General features: G+C 42.4%; 2 pseudogenes; both read left to right on the forward strand.

The window, feature by feature from the left end:
• The first annotated feature begins 6,610 nt into the window (after positions 1 to 6,610).
• On the forward strand, positions 6,611 to 14,871 carry LOC101274829 (protein DDI1 homolog 2-like; annotated as a pseudogene).
• Positions 14,872 to 14,947: 76 nt separating this feature from the next.
• Positions 14,948 to 17,047, forward strand: LOC101288472 (regulatory solute carrier protein family 1 member 1-like; annotated as a pseudogene).
• Positions 17,048 to 17,291: the final 244 nt, after the last annotated feature.

Genomic DNA, 17,291 nt, shown 5'->3' on the forward strand with positions numbered 1-17,291 from the left:
TAGCACTCAGTTCCTTCTACTGGTCTGTCCTGTTCTAACCAGCCCTGGGATGTTCTAGTGATGTGAGGGGAACCAAGCAATTTGTGCCCACTGGGTACCTGATCTATACTAGCCCATTAAGTCCTCTACACAATCCTGGGAGACTGGCTCTACTATCTCAATGCCAAAGATAAGGAAATGAGGCAGAATCAGGTCGAGTCACCTGTCTAAGACCTCCAAGCTGGCAAGTGGAAAACAAATTCACATATGTCTGACTCCAAAGCCAAAGCTTTTTCTACTGCTTCAGCTAATCAACTTCCTTATTTGAAGGTTGGAACTATTCAGGCAAATAACCTTGGACAAGCCAATTAACCTCCTCTGAACATCAGGTTCCTTCCCAAATGAAGAAGTTGGACTAGATGGATGCTAGGGTCCTTTTATCTCTTACATGCTGTGCGTTCCTACTGCACTCGGGCTAGCTGATTCTGGAGGAAGAACTTATGCCAAACTTAAGCCACAGCAACAGCAGTAATATCAACACTAACCATTTATTGAGTGCCTACCCTATATGAGGTGAATTATAACTTTACTTATTTTAATCCTTCTAGTATATTCTACATATCATCCCTATTTTATAGATGAGGATGACAGAAGTTAGAAACATGCCCAAAATCACACGGCCAATAGAAGCAAACCCAGGGGTATCTGATTTCCAAGCCCATGCTCATGGGCCCACTATGCTATGTTTTGGGAGAGGCAGGGGACATAAGGAGGGCAGGCATTGTGAGAAATGGTCATTTAGTGATACAGAAATGTATACACCTGGCAGAATGATCAGACGTAACTCAGTTGGGATGAGGAAGGGTGTTCAGATATCCAGGTAATTAAATCCCTGTCCTAGTCTCTGCCACTTTGCTCCCAGCTCTAGGCAGATGTGTTCCTTGCTTCCATACACAGAATGTTGCCCTGGCAGGCACTTGGCCTGGGAGAGCTTTGCTTGGTACTGAGTCTTGCTCCCAGAGGACACTTAGACCCAAAGTCACTAAAACTTTCATCTCACTGTTGTTGTTTTTAATCTCATCTTATTACTGGGTCCAACATTTTCTGACCTCTCTGAACTTCAGCCAAAACTGTCAGACCCCCAGCCCAAGCCTTACCATGGCCAGTACTTTTCTGGGGCTGCCTGAGTCTCGGTATGCAATAAGTAGGGCTTCCGGGAATATGAAATCATCACAGCTATAATGGAAAAGAAAGAAAAATGGGTCTCTGAAGAATAAGCAAGGGTCCATCAAGGGTTATTCTAAGCTGGTCAGCTGACTGAGAAGGACTGGCCAGTTATGAGGGAGGGCCTGGGCGTGGTATGAAGGCTGCCATCTGTGGGCATAAAAGTCCCACAGCCCCTGGGGAAGGAGGTCAATTCAGATTTACAAAGGCCGGTGCATGGATGGCCTGGTGGAGCACAGGCATGGACTTTGGGACCAGGTAAACCTAGATTTGGATACTACTTGGCTACTTCCCTTTTCTGGCTCCAATGTACAGCCCCAGTCAATAAAATGAGGATGACTAGAACTTCACAGTGTGGCTATAAACATTAGAAATAATCCCCACAGTACTTTAAGCACACTGGAGAAACAGGAAGGAGGCAGTGCCTGTTATCCTTACTCTGAAGGAAACAGTATGAGAAAGGCTTTTTTCCTGCCATGAGTACTCAAGCAGTCATCACCATTTTTCATGCTGTTTTGCTTGTCCAAAAATGGGGGCGTGACCATTTGGTGAGTAAAAGCTGACAATACTTACTGGGCACTAAAATTCAGAATGAAGTAAGTCTCTGGAATAAAAAACCAGCTTCTTGAGACTGCTGGAAGACACCACTCCAAGCTTCAGTGGAGGAGTCATACAGCTTTTCACATGGGGAATTTTTAAAACCTGCCTTTTCCCCACTTCAAACTAGAGATCTAATTATTGCCTGAAGATCACTATTATCCAAGAGAATAAAGGGATAATAGGTCAAAACCAGGAAAGGGAAAGGACAAATCAGTCATAGTAAAAAAGAAAGTCACCTGTGAAATGGGGCAGAATGGTGACCATGTAGGATAAGAAACGGACCCACCAGTCATGCAGGTAAGGGCTTTGTCCCAGAATTTTCAATAGTGACCCCTTTAATTCTCAGAGATGTCCCAGTGTGAACGATAAATTCTTTGGTCACCTAGTAGTCATGTGGAATCTAGAATATCACTCACACATTTATGTGATGGGAGGGGGAAACTATACATGCTATTTGGGCTACAAATCCCCAGGCAGGTGGACACTTAGAGAAGGAACTTCCAGAACCTTGCTCTCTAATCCAAGCACTCTTCCTCATATTTTTACTAAGTACCTCTGATTTTTTACTTAAGCCCATTTGCTGGCTGGTGAAATGAAGTGGAGAAAATAAGAGAGTGTGGGATGAGGCAGAGGGGAGAAAAAGCCCAAGAAATCATAGGATCGTCAGTTGTTTTACACTATGAAATCAAATGGGGAAATGGATTGAATGACTGTGCTTGTCTGTGGCAGCTCTGTTTGTCTTTCTGGAAGGCAGAAGTATTGCATAGGGAGTGGAGAGCATTAGTCAGCAGCTTGGCTTGGCCTGACTCAGTGGCCTCTTTGAACACTCTCTTGCTCTAGGGTTCCTGGGAAGTGTCCTAAAGGAGCTCACCGGTTTCTGACCATTGCAGACTCGACCGTCTGAGGATTTGGTATTTGTCCAAGTTCCACTGGAAGTGAGGATGTGTATGTGTGTGTCTGGTGGGTGGTGTGCGTGTACCGCCCTGATCCAGGAAGTGCACAAAGGCAACCCCCCCACTCCGGCCACACCCAGCTGGCCCCCTGTGTTCTATTTTAAAAGCCCCAGCATAGCCTGATCTGAGGTCTGTCCATTCCATCCCCTCCTTGTTTACTGGAACATTGGGTCACTGCAGTGCAGTTGGAATGCAATCTCTGGGCAATTCAGCAAGGCCAAGGCAGGCCCTACCAGGCGTCATGTCATTGCGCTGTTTTTCCTCCCCTCCCACTGAGTTTTCTTGGAAGTTCTGAGCCAGGGTCAGTATGTATCTCCAGAGGTGCATTCCAAATTCCCAGCTGCCTGCAACTCAGCAAGTCTCACTGCCCCTCCTTTTAAAATCCAGGTGCCCTAAAAGGTTAGAAGAAACCTGCACCAAGGGGTGTCCCAGACTCCTGATGTGTTAGCTACTGCCTGCTGTCACACAGGCTTCAGACAGTGTCCCCTCTAAAAAGCAAAGAGGAAAATCATCTCTGTTGAGATGGCTTTGTGACCCAGCAAACTTGCCTCTAGTCTGTGCATCTGTCCTAGCTGAGGGGACTTGGGGGCAGCTTTGCTGCCTTTTTTCCTCCTGAGTACAGGTTTCATGTGATTCTTTACCACCCTGAACTCCCAGTTATCTATCCCAGACCTCCTCCTTATTTCCCTCCAAACTTCCTGCCTCCTTAATTTCTTCCCTGCAGTGTTTTCTCTCCTCATTATGATCGCTTTATCCCTTACTGGACTAGAGGAAATAATGGGGGACGGGAGAAATAGCCAAACACATCAATTACGTAAAAATCATATTTGTCTCATTAAGGGTGAAAATGGGACCTATGCCTTTTGGATTTGTTCTTGCTCTTGAATTATATATTGATTTTTAGGAATTTTTAAAAATTTAATTTATTTTTGGCTGTGCTGGGTCTTGGTTGCTGTGCGCGGGCTTTCTCTAGTTGCGGCGAGCAGGGGCTACTCTTCATTGCAGTGCACAGGCTTCTCATTGTGGTGGCTTCTCTTGTTGCAGAGCACGGGCTCTAGGCGCGCAGGCTTCAGTAGTTGCAGCACGTGGGCTCAGTACTTGTGGCACGTGGGCTCTAGAGGACAGGCTCAGTAGTTGTGGCTCACGGGCTTAGTTGCTCCGCGGCATGTGGGATCTTCCCAGACCAGGAATCGAACCTGTGTCCCGCTGCATTGGCAGGCAGATTCTTAACCACTGCGCCACTAGGGAAGTCCCTTGATTCTTCAGGATTGAGCGCTGGCTCCCCAAGTGTGGTTCCCTGACCTGTAGCAGCAGCCTCACCTGGGAACTTGTTGGAAATGCACATTCACAGGCCCTAGACCAGACCTGCTGAATCAGAAACGCTTGAGCTAAAGCCCAGTAATCTGAGTTTTCACAAGCCCTCCATGTGACACTGATGTGTGCAAAAGTTTGTGAACCGCTAGGGTAGAGGATTCTCCATGGGATTGGGGGCAGGGGAGGTTTGAGGTTTCCCTCTGCTCTCCAGATGTCAGAATCAGTGTGAGGAGAATAGAGCCTGTGCCATGCTCCTGAGGGCTGGCTCATGCACCTTCCTTCTCAGGCAGGGGCAGGTGTGAGAGTGAATGTGAGGAGAAGCACTGAGAGGTGGTGGTCACACTATTGGATGCCCTCAGTGAGCTGGCTTCATGGGCCAACCCTTTGGATGGGGTCTGGAGCTTCCTGATCTTCTTGTGTCCAGCACCCCTCTAAGAGCGTGTCATGTAAACCATCACTCAGCTTCTCATCTGCTCTCAGGCAACTAAGCCAACCACTAGTTATAGATGGAAATTGTAGAGTTTACTACTTTTATTTTTTTCTTGTATTAAATCAAGCACTAACTAGAAACATGCTCTTCATCTTGCCAATTCTTTCCTTTCTATTCTCCAGAAGAGCCCCTAAGATTATTAAGAGGATTGGGATCTATGAGTCTAGACTGGTGACATCCAGCTCAGTAGCTTCTAGCTACATGTGGCCATTGAGCAATTGAATTGTGGGTAGTCTGAATTGAGACATGCTGAAAGCTTAAATACACATCATATTGCAAAGGTATAGTAAAAAAAAAGTGTAAATTATTTCATACATTTTTTTAATATCGATTACATGTTGAAATTGTAAATTGGATGTATTGGGTTACATAAAATATATTAACATTAATTTCATCTATTTATTTTTACCTTTTAAAATGTGGCTATTGGAAAAATTAAAATTATAAATGTGGCTCATATTTGTGACTCACATTTTATTTCCATGGGGCAGTGCTGGTCTAGTTAGCTGGGGGCTCTGGTCAAACCCAGGATTTTTTTTTTTTTTTTTTTTTTTTTGGCTGCGTTGGGTCTTTGTTGCTCCGTGCAAGCTTTCTCTAGTTGCAGTGAGTGGGGGCTACTCTTTGTTGTGGTGCACAGGCTTTTCATTGTGGTGGCTTCTCTTGTTGCGGAGCATGGGCCCTAGAGCCGCATGGGCTTCAGTAGTTGCAGCATGTGGGCTCAGTAGTTGTGGCACATGGGCTCAGTAGTTGCAGCTCACGGGCTGTAGAGCGCAGGATCGGTAGTTGTGGCACATGGGCTTAGTTGCTCCACAGCATGTGGGATCTTCCTGGACCAGGGATCAAACCCATGTCTCCTGCATTGGCAGGCAGATTCTTAACCACTGAGCCACCAGGGAAGTCCGAACCCAGGATTTTAAGTAAGACTAGTGGATAGGCCAGGAGCAAATACAAGGGAGCATGTATAAACTATAACATGTACAGCATGTTAGGTAAGGCAATGTAGTCTAAAGCATGGCAACTGATCTCCTGAACCTTGGAGCTAGACATACTAGGGTTGTCTAGATTCTGCCACTTACTCAGTCAAGTAACTTAACCTCTCTGAATTCCAGTTTTCTCATCTGTAAACTGAATTGTCTTGGTTCCTAACTCAAAGTGCTTTTGCAATAATTAGTTAAGACAATGACTGTAAAAGCCTGAATATTATTCCCAGCTATTAATAAGTACTCAATAAATATAACTCTTCTTAAGTAAGAAGAAATTGTATTACTAGATGGTATTAGATACTCATTGTGGAACCTTCATTTTGGAGGGTCCTTAACATTTTAGATGGATTTTCCTCTATCTGGAATGGTTTGTGTATCATCCTACTCAAAATATGGGGTGAATATGTTACCTTTTCAGTGCTTCCTCAGCTGGAAATCCACAGCTGGCTATGGACCCCTCCCCACCACTTCGTACTGTGATACTTAAGGTCCTCACAGTGAAAAACCGGATTACATAGAGGATTGCTCCTGGACAGAGACCCTGGTTTGTTATGGTTACAAAACTTGACAGTTTATATGGCATAGACTGGATGGACTCTGACAGCAACAGAAGACAGTGTCCTTCCTGAATGAGGGAAATAGAGTCTCTTCACTAGGAAATATAGTACTCCAGGTGAGTAAAGTCAGGGTTGGGTGGTAATGGGAAGGGAATGCTATGGTTCTGGCTTTTACGATTTATGGATGAGCCCTGAAAGAAGTGTTTTAGTCCTTCTGTTCATAAGAGCACAGAACATCTAGTTTAGATTTTCCCAAAGACGAGGCATAGCTCTCACAAGCTTACATGGAGGCAAGGATGAGATAAAAGGGTAATAGTAAGATGAAAAGACAGTGGAAAAAACAAACAGAAAAAGGTGCTGCCTGGCTCCACTTTGAAAGACCCTAAAAGCATACAGTCAAAGTAGCATATCTCCAGGTGCAAAGTCTCTGAGCTCCCAGAACACTGACAACATGATAAAACCTCTAACTGTTCCTTAGGCGTTAAAAAAAAAGATCCTGAGTTTCCAGCCATGGCTACTACTCAAAACAACTACAAGAATGAAGAAGCAGCGAAGAAGCAAGGTGTTTCCATGCAAGACTGAGTGTTCTGGATATCTGCTCTAGGCAGTGTTCAATCTTGAGAAAAGAAACAAAGTGGTGTGCTTGGCTGAGAAAGGGATTGAAGAGTCTTTGGTCTCTTTCTGAATTGTACCACTTAATTTATCATCATCACCATCATCATTGTCATCGTCAACACAGTGCTTCCTACATGCCAGAAACTTTGCTTTCCCTGATTGATCTCATTTAATTCTCCTGAAAGCTCTATGAGGTAAGTACTATTATTATGCCGTCTTCATGAATGAGGAAACAGAAGCTTAGAGACATTAAGTAACTTGCTCAAAGTTACACACACCCCTGTCCTGGGCTTGCTGGGACTTCCATGCTCAATAAACAGAGAGGCAAACTGAAAGTGCCTTATTATAGATCACAAAGGGAATCCCTAGATCAGAAGTTCTGAACCCTATCTCAACCCTAGGGCCCCTTTCTATAAGAAATCTTTTATAACACCACATTTACTATCCTGAAATGAAATTCAGATTATATAACCCACCTAACACACTATATTTGAAAATCAATATTTAGTCATAAAGAGACATTAAATGAGTGTATATTATAATAAAGTAGTATACATTACAATATGTAAACATTCAAGCATGATGAAATCATCAGATGCTGGCACCTATGTATAGAATCACCATGGAAACCACAGCTACAAATGCTGACAATTCAAATACCACAAGTAGTACTGATATTGGTCATATGTTTATCTGGCAAGATAAGAAACTCCTAGTAAATTTCTAAATAAATAAAGTACAATTTTACCTTGATTTATATGTTGATTATATTCTGGGAAAATTCAGTGTGTATTAATTAAAAACATGCAAATAATACTTTGTGTTTATATGTAAGGTGGAGTTAAGTTCCAGATCATATAAATTTTTCAACTGTGTCAATATCTGGTAGGATATTCAAAGGGTGGGACAATGTTTTTATTGGGAGGGAATTGTTCTAGGCATTATAAGACATTATGACATTATGACATCTAACCCATATCGCTGCCAAGAGAAATGCCAGTATTATCTCTGCCCCAATTATTGGGCCACCAGAGAGACTCCTTGTAAATTTCCAAACACCTTAGGAAAATAGTCCTCAACCTTGGCTTTAACTCAGATACTGACACTAGGGCAGCATCTGCAGAGCCTCTGATATAGTTGGTCAGGGCCAATGCCTGGTCATAAGGGTTTTTAAAAACTGCTCAGTTGATTCTGTGTAGTAGCCAAGGCTGAGAACCATGCCGTAAGGGAGGTTCTGCTCTTTTGAGCATCGTTGCCTTAGCTGAGTCAGATCACCAGAACATCGACCTGACAGGCTTTCTTTCTGCCTCATGGAGCTATTTCCTGTCAGATAGAGCCCAAGGGCCTCCTAACCTAAGGATCAACCTCTCTAATTATAAAGTGGGACAGCGGGTATGTGGCTCTAGGCTCTGAAAAGTCAAAGACCTACTTTCAAGAAATCCCAAGAGATGGGTAAATGATTAATCGTTTACTTCCACATTTAGAACAAACAGAAAAACATAGTTTAACTAAATTAAAAAACAAATCAACCAGTGACTGATTATTTAGGAAATAAACTTGTACTACATTGTGACCAAACACCTTCTAGAACCTCTAGTCATCCCTCCTTAGGCCTAACTTGGGCCTTTAACTTTGTAGGAAAAATAAATTTATAGTCTTTCTTCAGTTGTCTACTAAACCCTAAATCAGGAACACTAGATACATTTATCTCCAGTGCTAACTGTAAACAGATCAGATTTGTCTGCCTGGAGAGGACTTTGAAGTCTGATCCAGGCTAACTGAACAGTGCTGTGGTGGGTTGGCTAGTGATACCTGTCATGGGCACAGGATGGGGAGAGGAAAGGAAGTGCCCCATTCCTCCCATAGACCCTAGTGGAAGAGGCACATTTCTCAAAAATAACAGGTGAGCTTCTCAGTCCTGGTCAGCTTTTGCAACCTGATTGGATTTTATTACCATCATCATCATCATCCAGTGAGTTTCCATTTATTGAGGTATAGCTATGCACTGCACATTTATTACCTCATTAATCCTTACAACTCTACAAGATAGGCATTTTCATCACAGTCTGCGATCCCACAGCTCATGGAAGGAACTAATCATCTAATCTGTGGTTGCTTGACGTTCAACTCCCACAGTACAATAAATAATATGGAGGGAAATGTGGCCTCAGACCATCCTCCAAAGCTCTAATGTTCTTTATCCTGCATCCACATCCCCAGGATTCTTGCTCAAATGATACAAGATTCAACAAATACCAAATGATAATACACATACTTATTTCTCAGTATTTTCCCATTATTTCCTGGTACTGCATCCTGTCCATGTACTTAAGCAAAAAACTTAAAACATATGGCAAGGATGTTTGTGTTAATAAACTTTCTCTGCTTTGTGTTTTTCCTTTGTTGAAAACATTTTTAAAATGTTCATTTTCCTGTGACAGTCCAGTATAATAGAGGGAATCCAATTCATTGCCATAATTCAACACCTAGAAGGGTGTTGGCACATAATAGACATTTAATAACTATTTTAAATGAATTAATCAATGCAATTGACATTTTTGTCCAAGAGCAAATGATTAATTTTTATGAAATTAAAATGTTTAATTTTGATGAAATCCAATTCATCAATTTTTCCTTTTATGATTTATTTATTTTAAACAGTTGACTTTTTTAAAAATATATTTTTTTAAGTTTTATTTATTTATTTTTTTGGCCACGCAGCTTGTGGGGTCTTAGTTCCCTGACCAGGCATGGAACCCTAGGCCCTCACCCTCAGAAGTGAGAGTGTGGAGCCCTAACCACTGGACCACCAGAGAATTCCCCTTTTATGGTTTATTTTTTGTGTTTTAAATCTAAGAAGTTTTGGCCTTACCTAAGGTCACAAAAATTTTCACCTATGTTTTCTTCTAGAAGTCTTGTAGTATTAGCTTTTACATCTAGGCCTATGATCCATTTAATCCATTTTTGATTATTAAGATTTGTGTAGAGCTTAGGGTCAGCTCTCTAAACACATCTTCATCTGCTCGGCACTGAAGAGGCAGGTGAAGCAGTTTAAGAGTATGGATATAATGCTTCCTGTCTTAGAACATGGTCTAAAAGTTGTTTTTCCAGAAAAGTGTCTCATGGCAATGTCAAATTTATCGTTTCACTCTTTCTCATAAGTAGGGGTGTGTCCCTCCTTTTCTTCCCCTCTCTTCTACAGTCTCCAGAAACAGAAAAGTCTAGTTTCTCTTTCTGTTTCAGAATAACAATGTCACAAGTAGAAAAGGAAGTATTAATCGATACTTTTTTTTTAACATCTTATTTGGAGTATAATTGCTTTACAATGGTGTGCTAGTTTCTGCTGTATAACAAAGTGAATCTGCTATACATATACATATATCCCCATATCTCTTCCCTCTTGCGTCTCCCTCCCACCCTCCCTATCCCACCCCTCTACGTGGTCACAAAGCACTGAGCTGATCTCCCTGTGCTATGCGGCTGCTTCCCACTAGCTCTCTGTTTTACATTTGGTAGTGTATATATGTCCATGCCACTCTCTCACTTCGTCCCAGCTTACCCTTCCCCCTCCCCGTGTCCTCAAATCCATTCTCTGCGTCTGCGTCTTTATTCCTGTCCTGCCCCTAGGTTCTTCAGAACAATTTTTTTTTTTTTAGATTCCATATATATGTGTTAGCATAGAGTCTTTCCACGCTTCATCTAGTTAACCAGATAGATAACAGCCCCGAGCAGCACTCTTTCAAGTAAACCCTGAGAGGCCTTCGCAGGCGGGTGGTGGCTACCGCGCTTGCCGCTGAGGGCGGGACGGAGGGCGGGACGGAGGGCGTACCTGAGCGTGTGCGAGCGAGGGAAGGGGCGAGCGGGCGAGCCAGCTGCCGGCGCCCTCCGCTTGAAGCACCAGTCAGGCCCCGCGCCGCGGCCACGCTGAGCCGAGCTGGGTCGGGTCCGGGCCGTGCCGCTCACCGTGTACTGTGTGCGGATGGACCTCCTCGAGGTGACCTTTCCCCTCCAGGTGACCTTTCCCCTCCAGGTGACCTTTCCCCTCCAGGTCGACGCTGACTTGGAGCTGCGCAACTTCCGCGCTGTGCGAGCTCGAGTCGGCATCCCAGCCGCCGAGGGCCAGATCGTCTCCACTGAGAGGCCCCCCCATAGACCACCAGGGATTACTGGCTGCTTAAGTCTTAAAAGATGGCCACGTTGGGATTTTAACGAAAGAAGGAGAATGCAGACCCTTGACTTTCCGTGCAGTTCCCAAACTTACCCCGAATAGACTTGCGTAGTTTATCAAAAGGCTTTCTTCAAAGGAATATAATCGGATATTTTCAGTCAGCAGTACTTCCCAAAGTGAGACGTGTGAAAGGAGAGGGGAGATATGCTAAGAGCCATTTTATTTTGAGGTACTTCTTTTTTACATCTTTATTGGAGTATAATTGCTTTACAATGGTGTTAGTTTCTGCTTTATAACAAAGTGAATCAGTTATACATATACATATGTTCCATATCTCTTCCCTCTTGCGTCTCTCTCCCTCCCACCCTCCCTATCCCACCCCTCCAGGCAGTTACAAAGCACTGAGCTGATCTCCCTGTGCTATGCGGCTGCTTCCCACTAGCTATCTACCTTACGTTTGGTAGTGTATATATGTCCATGCATCTCTCTCGCTTTGTCACAGCTTACCCTTCCCAATCGCCATATCCTCAAGTCCATTCTCTAGTAGGTCTGTGTCTTTATTCCTGTCTTACGCCTAGGTTCTTCATGACATTTTTTTTTCTTAAATTCCATATATATGTGTTAGCATACGGTATTTGTCTTTCTGACTTACTTCACTCTGTATGACAGACTCTAGGTCTATCCGCCTCATTACAAATAGCTCAATTTCGTTTCTTTTTATGGCTGAGTAATATTCCATTGTATATATGTGCCACATCTTCTTTATCCATTCATCCGATGTTGGACACTTAGGTTGTTTCCATCTCCGGGCTATTGTAAATAGAGCTGCAATGAACATTTTGGTACATGACTCTTTTTGAATTATGGTTTTCTCAGGGCATATGCCCAGTAGTGGGATTGCTGGGTCATATGGTAGTTCTATTTGTAGTTTTTTAAGGAACCTCCATACTGTTCTCCATAGTGGCTGTACCAATTCACATCCCCACCAGCAGTGCAAGAGTGTTCCCTTTTCTCCACACCCTCTCCAGCATTTATTGTTTCCAGATTTTTTGATGATGGCCATTCTGACTGGTGTGAGATGATATCTCATTGTAGTTTTGATTTGCATTTCTCTAATGATTAGTGATGTTGAGCATTCTTTCATGTGTTTGTTGGCAGTCTGTATATCTTCTTTGGAGAAATGTCTATTTAGGTCTTCTGCCCATTTTTGGATTGGGTTGTTTGTTTTTTTGTTATTGAGCTGCATGAGCTGCTTATAAATTTTGGAGATTAATCCTTTGTCAGTTGCTTCATTTGCAAATATTTTCTCCCATTCTGAGGGTTGTCTTTTGGTCTTGTTTATGGTTTCCTTTGCTGTGCAAAAGCTTTGAAGTTTCATTAGGTCCCATTTGTTTATTTTTGTTTTTATTTCCATTTCTCTAGGAGGTGGGTCAAAAAGGATCTTGCTGTGATTTATGTCATAGAGTGTTCTGCCTATGTTTTCCTCTAAGAGTTTGATAGTGTCTGGCCTTACATTTAGGTCTTTAATCCATTTTGAGCTTATTTTTGTGTATGGTGTTAGGGAGTGATCTAATCTCATACTTTTACATGTACCTGTCCAGTTCTCCCAGCACCACTTATTGAAGAGGCTGTCCTTTCTCCACTGTACATTCCTGCCTCCTTTATCAAAGATAAGGTGACCATATGTGCGTGGGTTTATTTGTATGGAAACACAAAAGACCCCGAATAGCCAAAGCAATCTTGAGAATGAGGTACTTCTTTTTATAGCCTATTTTACTCATGTGTATAAAAAACCCACCTCCTAATAAAAATCAACATTCATAAGAAAAAAAGAAACAAAAGACAAACAAACAAAAAAAACAACTCTGGGAAGTGCCAGCCACCAGGAACCCAGCAGTCCCACTCATCTCCTGGAAAAATAGCTTCATCAGGGCTTGGACAATCCAGCCTTGTTCTGATACCTTATGCTGGCCAACTCCTCCACGAGCTGTCCTTGCTGGAGGAATGCAATCCGCCCTGGCAGATGCTCTGCTCAGAGGAGATCTTGAGAAATCTTCTAGGATCCTGGTGGAGCAGCAATAGGACTGAGCCTGGAGAGAGCAAGAAAGGATTCATCTCTTTTCTGCGGATCCTTTTACTCAGGCAAAGATAGAAGAAGATATAAGGCAACAGAACATTGAGGAAAGCATGACAATAGCTATGGAAGAGGGTCTGGAAAGTTTTTGCTGAGTAGTCGTGCTTTATATTAACTGCAAAGTGAATGGGCATCCTTTGAAAGCCTTTGTTGATTCAGGTGCCCAGATGACCAGTATGAGCCAAGCTTGTGCAGAAAGGTGTAATATTGGGTTGGACAAAAAGTGCCTTTGGTTTTTAAGTAAAACTAAAAGACACATTTTTTCATTTTCACCAAGGACTTTATTGAACAATGTATTCACCCTTTTGTTCCACTACCTTTTGCCATTTTTCAGGCAACTTCATAATTCCATCTTCCCAAAACTTTTTATCTTTTTGAGCAAAGAATTGTTCCAGGTGCCTTTTACAGTCTTCCAGGGAATTGAATTTTTTTCCATTAAGAGAATTTTGTAAAGACCTAAATAAATGGAAATCTGAAGGTGCAATGTCTGGTGAATACGGCGGATGAATCGGAACTTCCCAGCCAAGCTGTAACAGTTTTTGTCTGGTCATCAAAGAAACATGTGGTCTTGCGTTATCCTCATGGAAGATTATGCATTTTCTGTTGACTAATTCTGGATGCTTTTCATCGAGTGCTGCTTTCAGTTGGTCTAATTGAGAGCAGTACTTTTTGGAATTAATCGTTTGGTTTTCCAGAAGGAGCTCATAATAGAGGACTCCCTTCCAGTCCCACCATATGCACAACATCACCTTCTTTGGAAGACAACCGGCCTTTGATGTGGTTGGTGGTGGTTCATTTCACTTGCTCCACGATTTCTTCTGTTCCACGTTATTGTACAGTATCCACTTTTCATCGCCCGTCACAATTTGTTTTAAAAACAGCACATTTTCATTACGTTTCAATAGAGAATTGCATGCGGAAATACAGTCAAGAAGATTTTTTTCACTTAACTTATGTGGAACCCAGACATCAAAGTGATTAACATAACCAAGTTGGTGTAATGATTTTCAGCGCTTGATTTGGATATTTTGAGTATGTCGGCTATCTCCTGCGTGGTATAATGTTGACTGTTCTCAGTTAATGTCTTGATTTGATCGCTATCAACTTCAACTGGTCTACCCAACTGTGGAGCATACTCCAGCGAGAAATTTCCAGCACAAAACTTCACAAGCCACTTTTGACATATTTATCAGTCACAGCACCTTCTCCATACACTGCACAAATCATTTTTTTTTTTGCATTTCAGTTGCGTTTTTGCCTTTCTTGAAGTAATCAAGCATAATATGCCAAAAATTAATCTTCAATATTGAACTGGGTACACAAAAATTCATCAATTTTGATAAGTCTTTTTAAAAATGTGTGCTGATATGACAGCTGTCACATACAATCTAACAAAATTGTTTAGAATGACGTTAAAGACAACTAAGTACTACTAGAGCCATTTTACAGAAAAAACCGAACGAACCTTTTGGCCAGCCCAAAATAATGAGGCTGGTGGACCGTTGGTGGACACCCAGAAGATTACTAGAAGGGTACATCTAATTCAGGTAAAAATTGAAGGCGATTTCCTGGCGTGTTCCTTCTCTATACTTGAGGAAGAGCCCATGGACATGGTTCTGGCACTGGACATGCTGAAATGGCATCAGTGTTCCACTGACCTCAAGAAAAATGTACTCGTGATCAGCACCACAGGCTCACAGAGCACCTTTCTTCCGGAGAGGGAGTTACCAGAGTGTGCCCAGCTGGCATATGTGGCCAGGCAAGAAGAAATACGGCCAAAGGAGGTTGCAGAAACAAGAATTAGCAGAAGCCCTTCAGAAATCTGTGGAGGATGCAGAGCGTCAGAAGCCATGATGCATGTCGTGTGTGTGTACTGCAGCTGGAGTGCCCCAGAAGAGAGAAAAGAGGTAAAGAAACTGCCTTACTGGGAATGTCATCATTACCAACGTCAGGTGGATTTAACCATCAAGCCCATCCTTCAGGACAGAGTCCTGAGATTGGTAATCCTACAAGTCTCGCTCACTCTGTCTCTGCTTCAGTCTACCCCATCAAGCCCAGTGACCCAGACAGCATTGAACCTAAAGCTGTGAAGGCTTTGAAGTTTTCAGCTGAATTCCAGATAAGCTCTGAAAAGAAAGAGCATCTTCCTCTACAGGATCTTTCTGATTGTGCTTCCTCAACAGACAATGCTCCAGCAAACCAGAGTCCAGCTACGCCTTTGCAGAATTCACTTGAAGAAGTCATTGTTGCAGAAATCTAGAGAAATCTGCTGAAAGAAGCACCCAGGGCCTCAAATCTCATCTCCACACAAGACAGGAAGCTAGGTTATTTGTCACAGCTTACTAAGATGCAAGAACCACAGAGGCTTATCAGTGAAAATGGTTGGCCTCCAGAATATCAGTACCTGATTCAGGTAAATGGCCTTCAGCAGCATGAAGAATCGAGGAATGAACAGCATGAGGTTAAACAACAAAATGCTCCACATAACCAAGAACATCTTTATAACAGAGGGGACCTTGAACTTCTTGGAGAAAAACAACAAAGAAGAGTTGATTTGGAAGCTACAATGAAAGGAGACAGTTTACAGCAGACTGGGGACCTTCCAGGTACAGAGAAAAATATTCTACCTTCAGGATGCTTTGGCTGCTCAAATTCAGAAACACTTGTGGAAGTAGATACAGTAGAACAGTCCCTAGTTGCTGTGCTTATTTCAGCAGGCAGTCAAAATACCAATGTCAAGAACATCGGTGCATCTGATCTCACCTTAGATAATCCCTTGATGGAAGTAGAAACATCAGAATGTAACCTTTCCCCTGAAATATTGAGTAATTCCATTTCCACTCAGGATTTACAGCTTCTAGAAAGTGATGTTGAAATGTCTGGAACAAATAAAGAATATGGGAATTGCCCTCATCTTTAAGTCTCTGTGCAGTTGTCAGCCCTCTGCAGAGTCAACAGAGGAATCTTGCTCATCTATAACAGCAGCCTTGAAGGAACTTCATGAACTTTTGGTCATTAATAGTAAACCAGCTTGAGAAAACACATCTGAAGAAGTTATCTGTCAATCAGAGATAGTAACTAAGGGCCAAACAGATATTAAGGACCTTTCTGAAAGATGGTCCCCAAATGAGCATCTTACAGCTACCCAGAGTGAACAGTGTTCACAAGTCTCCTTTCATCAGGCCATATCTGTATCAGTGAAGACAGAAGAATTAACAGACACTTCAGCTGATGCTGGAGTAGAAGATGTAGAAAATATTAACTTCAGGGGTCCGTGTGATAGCCTGTTAACTGATAAGGAAGGTGTCCCCAAATCTAGGGAATCAATAAATGAGAGCAGTTCTGTCACTCTAGCCTCAGCTAAAATGTCTAATTAACTACACTGCACCTTAGGTGTAGAAATTTCACCTAGACTTTTAGCAAGTGAGGAGGATGCGCTCAATCAGACTTCTGAGCAAACTGAGTCCTTGTCATCCAGTATCACATTGGTTAAAGATTCAAGTCAGGGCACACAGAATCCAGTGACAGACAGGCCTGAGACCAGAGAAAATGTTCTGCAGCTGCAGGGCCACTTCTAGAATTTGAACCACCTACCAGCCATCCATCATCAAGTCCCTCTTTTCTTACACAATTAATTTTTCCTGCTGCAGACATTGACCAGATTCTCCGTGCTGGCTTTACTTTGCAGGAAACTCTTGGGGCGTTGCATCGAGTTGGTGGAAATGCAGACCTTGCACTTATTGTTTTGCTAGCAAAGAACATTGTAGTTCCTACATAACCATGGAAAAGTGGGCTAGACATTACTCCATTCCCTTAAAAAAAAGCTACACACACGCACACACACACTCACTGCATATACAGTATATGTAGAAACCTGCAAGCGAATGTTGAGCCAGATTTTTTTTAAAGATTTTTTTTGGCCAAAGTAATTTTTGATCTCTCGACTGAATTTGTCTGTTTGTCTAGATGGATTGTCTATTTGATGGATTTGTCTATTCTGTTTGTTAAAATTTGGGCCTTTTTAAATGTATTGGCAGTATGTGCATACAAAAGCTTTTTATTATCATTAAGATGATGTAATCTGGAATAAAATTGATGGTATTTTGTATAGCATAAAAAGTAAAAATAAAAATAAAATAAAGTAAATCCTACATTGTCTGCAAAATAATCCAGGGCTTGAGGAACAGACAGACCACCAATAGTAAGCTGAGGCCTATGGGTGGGAAAGGGTAAGAGGTCAAGGACCCGCTATTCTGGTCAACCTCTAGCTATTT

This window comes from Orcinus orca, chromosome 1, assembly GCF_937001465.1.
Source record: "Orcinus orca chromosome 1, mOrcOrc1.1, whole genome shotgun sequence".
In the NCBI taxonomy this organism is placed as follows: Eukaryota; Metazoa; Chordata; class Mammalia; order Artiodactyla; family Delphinidae; genus Orcinus; species Orcinus orca.